The sequence below is a fragment of the Nycticebus coucang genome, chromosome 12 (genome assembly GCF_027406575.1).
Source record: "Nycticebus coucang isolate mNycCou1 chromosome 12, mNycCou1.pri, whole genome shotgun sequence".
In the NCBI taxonomy this organism is placed as follows: Eukaryota; Metazoa; Chordata; class Mammalia; order Primates; family Lorisidae; genus Nycticebus; species Nycticebus coucang.
This window is the reverse complement of record NC_069791.1, coordinates 105,228,896-105,240,200: the sequence shown is the minus strand read 5'-3', so window position 1 is coordinate 105,240,200 and position 11,305 is coordinate 105,228,896. Positions and strand designations below refer to the sequence as shown.

Sequence of the window (11,305 nt, the reverse complement as noted above, 5' to 3'; positions counted from 1 at the left end):
CTCTTTGTGCTCCAGGGAGCTTGTATTTATCTGCCAAAGGTAAAAAGTCAACTCAAGTCCATGGATATGTCTTTCAAAAGTAGCCAATGGGCTGGAAAGGAGTGTCCTAAGAAAGAGTGAGGCCCTGTCGGACCCCCAAAGCCACACGTGTCTGAGAGCTGAGTCCTCTCCAGCAACCCTTGCAGAGGGAGGCCCTGCCTATGGGCCCTACTCCCACAGGACGGTGAGGGCACTCACTCATTGGTTAGCCTGGACCTCTGGGCACAGGCGACATCTGTGGGTTCCTCGGGCCAGAGGCAGCAGGCTTGGGTCCTCCCACGTGGCCCCATGATGAGGGCTGAGTGGTGGCCTGATGCCATGCCCAGCACTGTGCCAGGCCTCACGTGTACTGGAGCGTATTGAGAGGGAACAGGTTGATATTGGTGGGTGTGGAGAAGTAGAGTTGCTCACTGGGCACATGGTTGTGGCATGAGCTGCTGGGCCCCAGCATCCACTCAATGTCCAGCAGCTGCCCCAGGAAGGTGAAGTTGGGCGAGATGTTGGACTTTTTCCCCTTGACGAAGTCATAGGCGTCATTGAGTGACAGGTTCATCTTCTGCCTCAGCAAGGCCACAGTGACTGTCACTGAGCGGCTGATGCCTGCCAGGCAGTGCACCAGGACACCACACGTCCTGGAATGGGCCTCGTCAATGAAGCTGGTGGCCTCAGGGAAGAACTGGGAGAGGCTCTGGCTCCAGAGGTCAGAGATGGGGATGTGCCTGTAGGTGAACTTGCCACCCTGCTCCAAGGCATTGGGTAAGTTGGGTGTGACATGGAGGAAATATTTGATGAGGTACTTCCAAGCATGTCCAGGTTGGTGGGGTCCTTGACACAGCTGAGGTAGAGGTAGGGCAGGATCTGGTCTGGGAAGTCTGGTTGGAGAGAGGGCACAGGGCTGTCATCTGACTCAGTGGCACTGCTAGGCAGCTCTGGGTCTGAGTCGATGCCTGAGCTCCCCAGGCCCAGCACAGAGGTGAGTGGCGAGCTACTGGGTGAGGATGAGCTGTGCATGTTGGTCTCCCAGGGCTCTGAGGACTCTGGAGCTTGTTGAAGGCACCTTGGAGGTTCAACCGTCGTCACGCACCTTCTGTAGCAGCAGACTGAGCACCGGGCTGCCACCGGACCATGGCCTCATCCTCCAGCAGCACTGTGGCCTCCTTGCAGCATGTGACCAAATGCTCCTTGTGGGCGTGGTTGGGGAGGATGGAGCGGATGTGCAGGTTGTCCTAGTGTGGACGGCGCAGCCTGAGGACGGGGATGGCTAGATTCATAGTCGTTTTGTTGTGTGGTGGCTCAATGAGCCTGTGAGGTCGGCAGTGGAACAGGGTAGACCACTTCCTAGCTCTGTCTCCCAGCTGGAGCCGTGGCTTGGCCAGTTGATGAGATCTGTCCCGTGCACCTTGGCAGGAAATGCCAGGTGGTGCTGATGGTGTTTGATGGGAAGGGCCGGAGCTGGAAACAGCTGTGGATGCTGGCTATGGTGGTCGACCAGCAGGTTAGGGAGGAGCTGGTCTGAGGACCTGCCCCCTCCACAGTCCCCTCCCAGCCCTGGGCTCCTGTCCATCTGCAGTTGCCTTGGGCCCCTGTTCTGATGGCCCTCCAACAGAATTGCCCCAGAGTCAGAGGCCAGGCAACACCACCCTCCAGCCAGGGAACCCTCCCCACCTGCATCCTGCCCATTTCCCATCACTAGCCTGCGGTCTACGTGCCAAGGAGTAAGACTACCTCAGAGGGGGAAGCACAAGTTGATGGGGAAGGTGACGTGGGCTAGGGACAGGCCTCTTTTCTCAGCAGCAACAGAGGCCACAGAAACCCATGATGCTGGGTCCCAGGGAAAACGACCCGTTTTGCTGAGGGGTGTCTTTCACTTCTACCAAGAACAAGGCACGCTGCAGAGCAAAGTCCTTGCCTGTGCTTCCAGTGCATGGCCAGTCCATCGCAGGCGATGAGGGTGGCCCCGCATCCTGTTCTTCTTGGATTTGCTGCACACTGGGGCTACCGCCACCAACGCAGCCTGCGAAGTGGGCAGGATGGCGGTGGCGAGGGTTGCCTGGCTGGTGGCTCTGGGGCAATTCTGTTCGAACGCCACCAGAAAAGGGGCCAAAGGCAATTGCAGGTGGGCAGGGGCTCGGGGCTGGGAGGGGGCTGTGGAGGGGGGTTAGCAGACAGGAACAGGGGGCTGGGAGGGGGCTGGGAGGGGGATGTGGAGGCGGGTTACCAGGCAGGAACAGGGGGCTGGGAGGGGGCTGTGGAGGGGGGTTACCAGGCAGGAACAGGGGGCTGGGAGGGGACTGTGGAGGGGGGTTACCAGGCAGGAACAGGGGGCTGGGAGGGGGCTGTGCAGGGGGGTTACTAGGCAGGAACAGGGGGCTGGCAGGGGGCTGTGCAGGGGGGTTACCAGGCAGGAACGGGGGCTGGGAGGGGGTTGTGGGTTTAGGGCACGAGGCAGGTACAGGGGGCTGGGAGGGGGTTGTGGAGTGGCGCCTCCAGGCTGGAACAGGGGGCTGGGGTGGGGTCGTGCAACAGTGAGGGTGGGCAGGGACGGGGGGCGAGGAAGGGGATATGAACTGGCAGGGGCAGGCAGAGACCGTGGACGAGAAGTGGTTGATGACCTAAATAGGTCGAGGGGGCACCAGAGGCGAGGAGGTGGCAGGAATGGGGTCAGGGGAACAGGCTGGGGGTAGAGAGGGATGGGGGGGACAGCTGGGACGACTGAAGGGCAACAGGGGCAGGAGAAACATTGGTTTGCTGAAACAAAGGAGAGAAAACAGCAGATGAAATGTTACACACAAGCCATCGCAGAGAGATCAAGGCACGTTCACTATACATGGACGAGTGAAATGATAGTCGACGACAGCTCCGTTAGATGTCATTTCCACTACATGACATTCTGGAAAATGGAAAACTACAAAAATGGTGAAAATCTCCATAGTTGCCAGGTCTGTGGACCAACAACAGAGATGAAGCGGTAAGATAAGGGGACTTGGAGGGCAGGGGAGTGCACCACCTGAGGACCCAATGGGCAACAGGGCTGTGAGCGTGTCACACTCGACAGAAATGCCCAATGGAAAGAGTGAACCTGAATGGAAATGATTTTCTTTAGATAATCCGGTGTCAAGTTTTGGGTTAATTGTAATAAATGTATCCCAGTAAGTGAAGACATTGATAGTTGCAAATAGGACATGGGGGAGAGAGGAAAGATTGATAAGGGAACTCGGATCCAGTTTGATGTCAATCCCAAACTCTTCTAGATGTGATGATGCCTTTATTAAAAATCGTCATTTAACACCATTGCTCAGGCAGATATTTTCAGCGATGGGGTGAGGGCAGGGTCTCACTCTCCCTCCCTGGCTAGAAAGCTAGAGTGTGGGTGGTGTCATCAAAGCTCACTACAATCTCAAAGTCCTGGGCCCCAGTGATCCTCTTGCCTCAGCCTCCCAAAGGGCAAAGATGACATGTCTCACCCACCAAGCATGGGCCAGCGAGATACTGATGCCAGTGGTCAATAATCAGGTAGTAACTAGACATGAACTTGAATTGTTGGCTGCCATCTAATGTGAAGCAATCTTGACTTGCAAATGTATATTGAATTCTGTGGTGGCAGCAGGAAAATTAAAATATTGCTCCATGAAAACACGGCTTACCCTCTTCTTAGGTTTGTGTTATGTGTGGGACACCAAGTAATCCCCAATCACTATTCTGAATAACCTTCATGGCCACAGTAAGTTTTTCAGGTGACCAACCTCATACATTACAAAGCTCTGCTCTGTGGAGGTCGCTGGGGGCATCACTGTCACCAAAGAATGTGGTTAGTGCCTTCACAATAGGGACAACTGCAGGCATCTTCCTGAAAGAAGTTTAGAGAGAACTAGTAAAATTTGATTGTGAGTTTGAACCTCTTATCCCATTGTTTCCTGACTTCCAAGCAGAGCCCTCTGATGAAAGCTGGGTTTCAGAAAGATCGTGGAGTTCAGGGAGCCTGTGTGGGCCATGACTTCATGGAGATGAGACCACACAGAAAGGCAGCAGAGCAGACAGACAGAGAGCAGGGTGCTGGTGGTGCAGAGTGAGGGATGGGGTCCAAGCCCATTGACAGGCACCCACACCTGAGGAGGTCTGAGATCCCTCTGTCCTCAGTTCTCTGCACTCTCATAGGACAATGGTAATAGGCTTATTTGTTGCCATGACATGAGGAGGTTAAAATGACTCAATCCAGGTGAATCATGAGGAAGAGGACTGGGTCCCTTAGTCATCTTCCGTGTTTGCTAAATGGCACGGGGAACAAACTGGACACCAGGTAGGGTGCTCGCATCACTCCAGGGCAGTGGGGAATGGAGGGTGATTCCTCATCCCTTCTGTGGGTATGATGCTCTGCAGCTGTCAGGGAACATCTGGCATTATGACCTGGGATCCCCACATCAGCCCGTGGGTGGGCAGAGCAGGTGCTGTACCTCCTGTTCTCTACTGAGTGGTTGTGACATTGAGGGAAGCTGAGTGGCTTTTAGCATCACATCATGAATGAGTGAGGGATCTGGCATGGGAAGGGTACATGGTCCCATGGGAGGCACAGACCTCTGATGACTGGGACCTCTCCGTCATATCCTGGACTCGTGATGCAAGTGCTCCCCTGACTCTCTTTCTCCAATATTCCTATCCATTGTTCAAGGGGAATCCAAGTCGATGCCCCGGAGGACATGGCTGGATAAGGAGTTTTCCCTGATCACGACACATCTTCTCTCCTCTACACATCTGCCATCCCTAATGTGGCCCTGTTCCCTCTGAAGGAAATCCTCTGAGGGTCTTGGCATCACATCTGTGGCCTTCCTCCCCCAGTATGGTCATACTGGGAGCTGCCCCTCAGAGGACCACACTGAATGACCAGTGTCTTCTCATCTCCCAAGTGTGCTCACTGTAGGGCATTGTGAAAAGCTGCCTCATGATGTTTTCATAAACAATAACCTTTCCTACCACTCGTTAAACCCGAGTAAGCAGCTAGGGGGAATTCACAGGAAGAGCGGCCACTGGGCTGATGCTTTGGTAGTTTATAGAAAGAAACCGGCAACACCCACAGCCCTTTGACTACTTATGTGACCAGCCTCACCAGAATTGAAGTCAATGTGTGTTTTTTGTTTATCTAGTGACACCAGGGAGCACACATGGAGAATATTTGGTTCCTTAAATTTATGTATGAACAGAAATGACATACCATTAGTTTTTCTGAGCTCAGCACACATTTCAAGAAAAAGAAGAGAGACGTGTATAAAACAGACTATAACATTTGAAAACCCACAAAGTCATCTCTGCCTTCTGGATTTCCTCCAAAATATTAAAATGAATGGTTTTGGCAACTACTTTGTTAAGATGACATTGACATAGATGTTCCTATATTTTCCAATTTAAGGGACATCTACCTGAGCATGTTTGAGAATCACAGGATATAAGAAAAAAGATTCTATTCCTAAAAGAATAGGGCAACCTGTTTGACAGGAGAATCCAACATATACATTGGGGCATCAAACAAAACCACAAACTCACTATAACCACCCATGGGAAAATGCAGAGGATAATTTTGTAAGTCAAATATTGTAAGAAATACTCTAACTGGTCCTTGTGAAAGAGCATAGTGTCACACAGGTCAGTATGAACATACCTTTCAGACGGCTTTTGAGGTTTCCCTTAGTGATATGGCAAGTGGTGGCAGGAGGGGCCGAGATATTTACTCTCCCGTCACCATGGGGATGGACATCACAGAGCTTCCCAGTGAAGGCACAATCCACCCTGTGAGGTCCAACTGCTGCTGTGCAGGCAAGTGGGCTTTCACGTGTGCAAAGCTGTCATTGAAGTTGAAGTAGTTTCTCTGAAAAACTCAACCCCCATCCTCCACACTGTATTCCCTTTCTTAAAAGAAGTCATATGAGGGTCAACAGTGTACCCCCAAGTAGAGTCACTAGTGAGGATTTCAAATGAAAAAGAAACAAAACTGACCTGTTGACTACAAGCAGAGGTTCCATTCTTGATTAGAAATACATCCCCGGACGTTTCTACTGTTCCTGCATCATCAAGTATTTCCAGAACCAATAAGACAATATTGGTTCAAGATTAGATAAAATATATAGTTACAAATGTTTACTTACAGAAAGTCTCAGTTAAGGATACACTTAGCAAACTACACTTTCATCATATCCACATATATTACTGTGTCCTTAGTTATAGCTCAAGCTCTGTGAATTCAAGGAGAAATTTCCCTTTCAAAGTGTATGTCAATAGCTGGCTATTCACTGAGTAATTTTTTGTGGGGGGAAAGTCACTATATTTTCACCAGTGACTCTTCTGGACAGTGAAAAGTCTGGGTGGGTACATGCGTGTAGGCCCAGCTACTACTTTGGTTGGTTGGTTTGTTTTGAGACAGAGTCTCACGTTGTCACCCACAGGAGAGTGCCGTGGTGTCATAGGTCACAGCAACCTCCTACTCGTGGGCTAAAGTGATCATCTTGCCTCAGCCTCCTGAGTAGCTGGGACGTCAGGCGCCCACCACAATGGCCGACTATTTTATAGAGATGAGGTGTCACTGTTTCTCAGGCTGGTCTTGGACCTGTGAGCTCAAGCAATCCACCCACCTCGGCCTCTCAGAGTGCTAGCATTCCAGGTGTGAGCCACCGCACCCAGCCAGTCCCAGCTACTTGAGAGGCTGAGGCAAGAGGATACCTTAAGGCCAGAAGTTTGAGGTTACAGTGAGGTCTGAGTCTGCCACTGCACTCGAGGCTTAGGCCACAGAGTGAAATTCTGCCTCCTGAAGTAAATAAATATACGTAAATAAGATTGGAACTAGTATGGCTTAGTTCCAATGGCCTAGAAAAATGTATACATACATGCAGAGAAACTAGATGAAGGTGGGGCTAGTTTCTTGTCTGGCTCAGCCTTTCTTTTCCTGAGTAGCTTTGCGTTGACATTTCAGAAGCAGAAGGCACATATTCTGTGGTCCTATCTTTTGGAAATGGTGGTGTATCATTTCCATGTTTCTCTAAACTCATCAACCTCATGAAATGCTGTAGTTTACTTCAACTTTCTTTCCAGTTTTCTGATTAGCAATGAACTAATGACTTAAAGCTTGAAATACTTTCTACCAGGATTATTATTGGGCAAAGTAGTAAAATATTGAAAGATGCTAATGTGTATTTTCAAGTAATTTCCTGGAAAAGCCGAATGAATTTTGCACTCCTGGCAGGAAAGTATGAATGCCTCCATTTCACCAACTTCTACCTGTATCCCTGCATGGTGATGTGGAAAGGACACTTAGAGTCTATTGTATGTTAATGGAGTCACCTTGTGTGAGGTGTGAGGCTTTTGTGAGGGCTCAGAGTTCTGGCTGTTGTGAGGAGGTGCTGGGAGGCAGAGGAGTAGAGGTGATAATGTGGGAGGAAGACACAGTGGTAAAGCCTGCGTTTTGGGGGTTAAGTAAGTGAAAGAGAGAGATGTTGGAAAAACAGTGTAAGGTTACTGTGACTGAAGGCCAGCAATCAAGGAATGAGTTCTGAAAAGCGTAAGGATCATGTGAGTGGGGGGTGACTAAAGGAGATGAGGGGTTATATGCTGGGCCAGGGAGAATGTGGAGGTTAGGGTTTTCTATAAAGAAGATTAGGAGCTAGAGTAAAAGAGGTACAGAAAGTATTGGTGTTTTAAAAGGGGTGGAATGTTATAAGGGTAAATAGATATGTAGGGGGCCTCGCGGGTAAAGGAACAGGAAGGATGTGGCTGCCACCCCTCAGAGCCAAGGGAACCAGCCTAGGGCTGTGAATTCTGTCTCCATTGCGAGGAATGCTATTGGGAGGGGATTATGGTCCCGTGTAACATGCTTTTAGCTTCTTTTTGCCACCCTTCTGTTGACAAATGGAGACAATAAAAATCAGAGAAGTCATAGTGACAAACCCATTGTTAACGTATTTTATAATTGGAAAGCTATTGGTAATATATGTATAATTAAAGGCAAAGCAAAAAGAATAGGTATTACCAGATTTTGTTGTTTCTTTTTTTAAAATTTCAGATTAATATGAGGGTACACAAACCTTTGCATTTACAAGGCTAAGTCCAAGTTGTAGTTGGTTCCTTCACCCAGGCAGGAAGTGTGCCCTAGACTGCCCCTGCATTGCACCTGTTAGGTGAGGGCTCCTCACTTCTTGGATTTAATTGTGTTTTTCTCTCCTATAGGTGTGTAGTTGTTTGTCCGCTAGTTTCAACATAGTACTGAGTATATGGGATGACTGATTCTCCATTCTTGAGAAACTTTACCTAGGACAATGTTTTCCAAATCCATTCAGGTAAATACAAAAGATATCAAGTCTCCGCCTTTTTATGGCTCAATAGTATTCCATGGTATACATACACCATACTTTATTAATCCATTTATGGATTTTTGGGCACTTGGGTTGTTTCCACATATTTGCAATTATGAATTGAGCTGCTATAAACATTTGAGTGCAAATGTCCTATGATAAAATGATTTTTTTCTTCCGGGTAGATGCCTAGTAGTGGGATTTTGGGATCAAGTGGAAGTTTAATCTGAGTTCTTTGAGGATTCTTCACACTTCTTTCCAAAGGGGCTGTATTTGTTTGCAGTCCCACAGACAGTGTGTCAGGGTTGCCCTCTCTCTGCACCCACACCAGCCTCTGCCGCCTTGGGATGTGGACTGCGTTCACTGGGGTTATGTGATATGTCAAAGTGTTTTTTTATATTATTATTAAATCATAGCTGTGTACATTAATAAAATTATGGGCACCATACACTGGTTTTATATACCATTTAACACATTTTCATCATACTGGTTAACATAACCTTCCTGGCATTTTCTTAGTTATTGTGTTGAGACATTTACACCCTACATCCAGTTAGTTTCACATGTGCCCCTGTGACATGCACCGTGGGTGTGATCCCACCAATCACCCTCCCTCTGCCTATTCTCCTTCTCCTCCTTCACCATATTCTTAGGTTGTAACTGGGTTATAGCTTTCATATGAAAGCCATAAATTAGTTTCATAGTAGGGCTGAGTACATTGGATACTTTTTCTTCCATTCTTGAGATATTTTACTAAGAAGACTATGTTCCAGCTCCATCCATGTAAACATGAAAGAGGTAAAGTCTCCATCTTTCTTTAAGGCTGCATAATATTCCATGGTGTACATATACCACAATTTATTAATCCATTCGTGGATCAGTGGGCACTTGGTCTTTTTCCATGACTTAGCAATTATGAATTGGGCTGCAATAAACATTCTGGTACAAGTATCTTTGTTATAATGTGATTTTTGGTCTTCTGGGTATATAAGTACTAGAGGAATTGTAGGATTGAATGGCAGGTCTATTTTTAGATCTCTAAGTGTTCTCAAAACATCTTTCTGAGAGGAACGTACTAGTTTGTATTCCCACCAGCAGTGTAGAAGTGTACCCTTTTCTCCACATCCACGCCAAAATCTCTGGTCTTATTTGTATTTCTCTGATGATGAGGGATGATGAGTATTTTTTCATTTTGTTGGCCATTTGTCCACCCTCTTGGGAAAAGATTCTGTTCATGTCTCTTGCCGAGTAATTAATGGGGCTGTTTGCTCTTTTCTTGTTGATTGACTTCAGTTATTGTAGTTCTGGCAATAAGCTCTATAGGCTGATGAGACCAGAGGGTATATGTGGGTTCACCCTAACATCCTGCATAGAATGACCTGGAGCAGTGGTGAGGGTGGGCTGGACCTTGGAGATTCTGGGTCTGCACTCTGACCTGTGACTGTCTTTGGAGGAGGACACTGTGGGTTTGCAGGAATGTTAATTCATTATAAATCTAGGGTCACTGCCCTCTCTGGTCCTCAGATCATGCTCTGCTAAACACTAAGATTGGGGAAACCTGGATGTCTGACCAATCCTGCCCTTCTCCTTGTTTGGACGTGGGTACAGGCCTGGAGGCATGTTTGTGTATGGCATCCTCACGATCACCTCAGCCTTGGACTTGACTCTTTGGTCTGCGTGTGTTTCTGCTCCCTTCCGAGTAGCATGGGTTCAGCCTGGCGGCACTGTATACGTGCTGTCTTGCACAAAGAAACAAAGTGTTATACAAATAACAATCCCATTCCACCTACCTGACAGGACTGTGGATGGACAAAAACGAGATGACATGCATGCTGGTGTTTCGTGAGATGCAAATGGAAGTAGCTGTTACTGATGCGTCCCGGGCTAATCCCGGGCTAGGTCTATGCCATATTGCAGTCAAGCAGCTTAACCCAGGATGGCAGAATGTCTCCCATCTTGGCAGAGCTGGGTCCCTTATTAGTGTTTTCTGATGCTAACAGGGCTGTCCTCACTCTTGGCTGTTGACCTCGGGGGTCAGCCCTTTGTCAGTCTGAGTATTGCTGCCTTAGGGAGATGGAAACTCACTTCTTGGTGAAGCTTTGTAAAACCTCCCCGAGTCGCAAAGAACCTGCCTGCCACACACAGGGTTGAGCAACAAGCTCGGGGTAGAGGTGGGCGTGGGGCTGGATGAGGAACAAATGTCTGATTAAGGGGACCAGGTGGGAGATGAATCGCTAGGGTCAGGCTCTGTCTAAATACACTCTTGGAAACAGATCTTTATTCTCACACTGGTATTTCTTCTGTAGCCTTGTTATAAGCTTCCAATTCATCTGAATTTAACACATTTCAAGGTCCCCCCCCCCCGGCCCCATAGCAACCATGTGAAGGAATGGATTGACCTTTAATTTATAATCCTCATGTCACAGAGTTTAGCAGAGTTTAACCCACGTCACCCGTGGTTCAAATCTGTCTGCTTGCTTTGGAAAAGGCAGATTATGTTTTCAGTGTTAGCTGGAAAAATAAATAAATAAATAAATAAGTGACAGGAACTAAGTGGGATAATAGGTTTTCATGACAAAAGTCAGACGAGGACCAGATAGAGAAGGGAGAGATGCCCAGAAAGGAGGAGGCCACTGAGATGTGGGAGATGTTCTAGGGAAGGAGAAAGAAGTTGGTCTGGGGGTAAAGGCAAGTGTGGCTCTTGTGAAGCGAGGGCAGCTAAACTGAGCCAGGATGCTAGCGAGGGCCAGGGATGGGGGAGGGACAAGGCTGACAGGAGAGCCCAGAAGCCTCCTTAAGAAGACAGACTGTACCAAATTTTATATTTGGCATTACTTAAAACGCATTTGTGTTGTTCTAAGCTATTAAATTTGTGATGATTTGTTGTAATAGCAAGAGAAAACTAATATATGTATATGAAAAGGAGAATATGTATC

General features: G+C 48.1%; 1 pseudogene; it reads right to left on the bottom strand.

The window, feature by feature from the left end:
- Positions 1 to 379: 379 nt before the first annotated feature.
- On the bottom strand, positions 380 to 10,200 carry LOC128562061 (dual specificity protein phosphatase 7-like; annotated as a pseudogene).
- Positions 10,201 to 11,305: the final 1,105 nt, after the last annotated feature.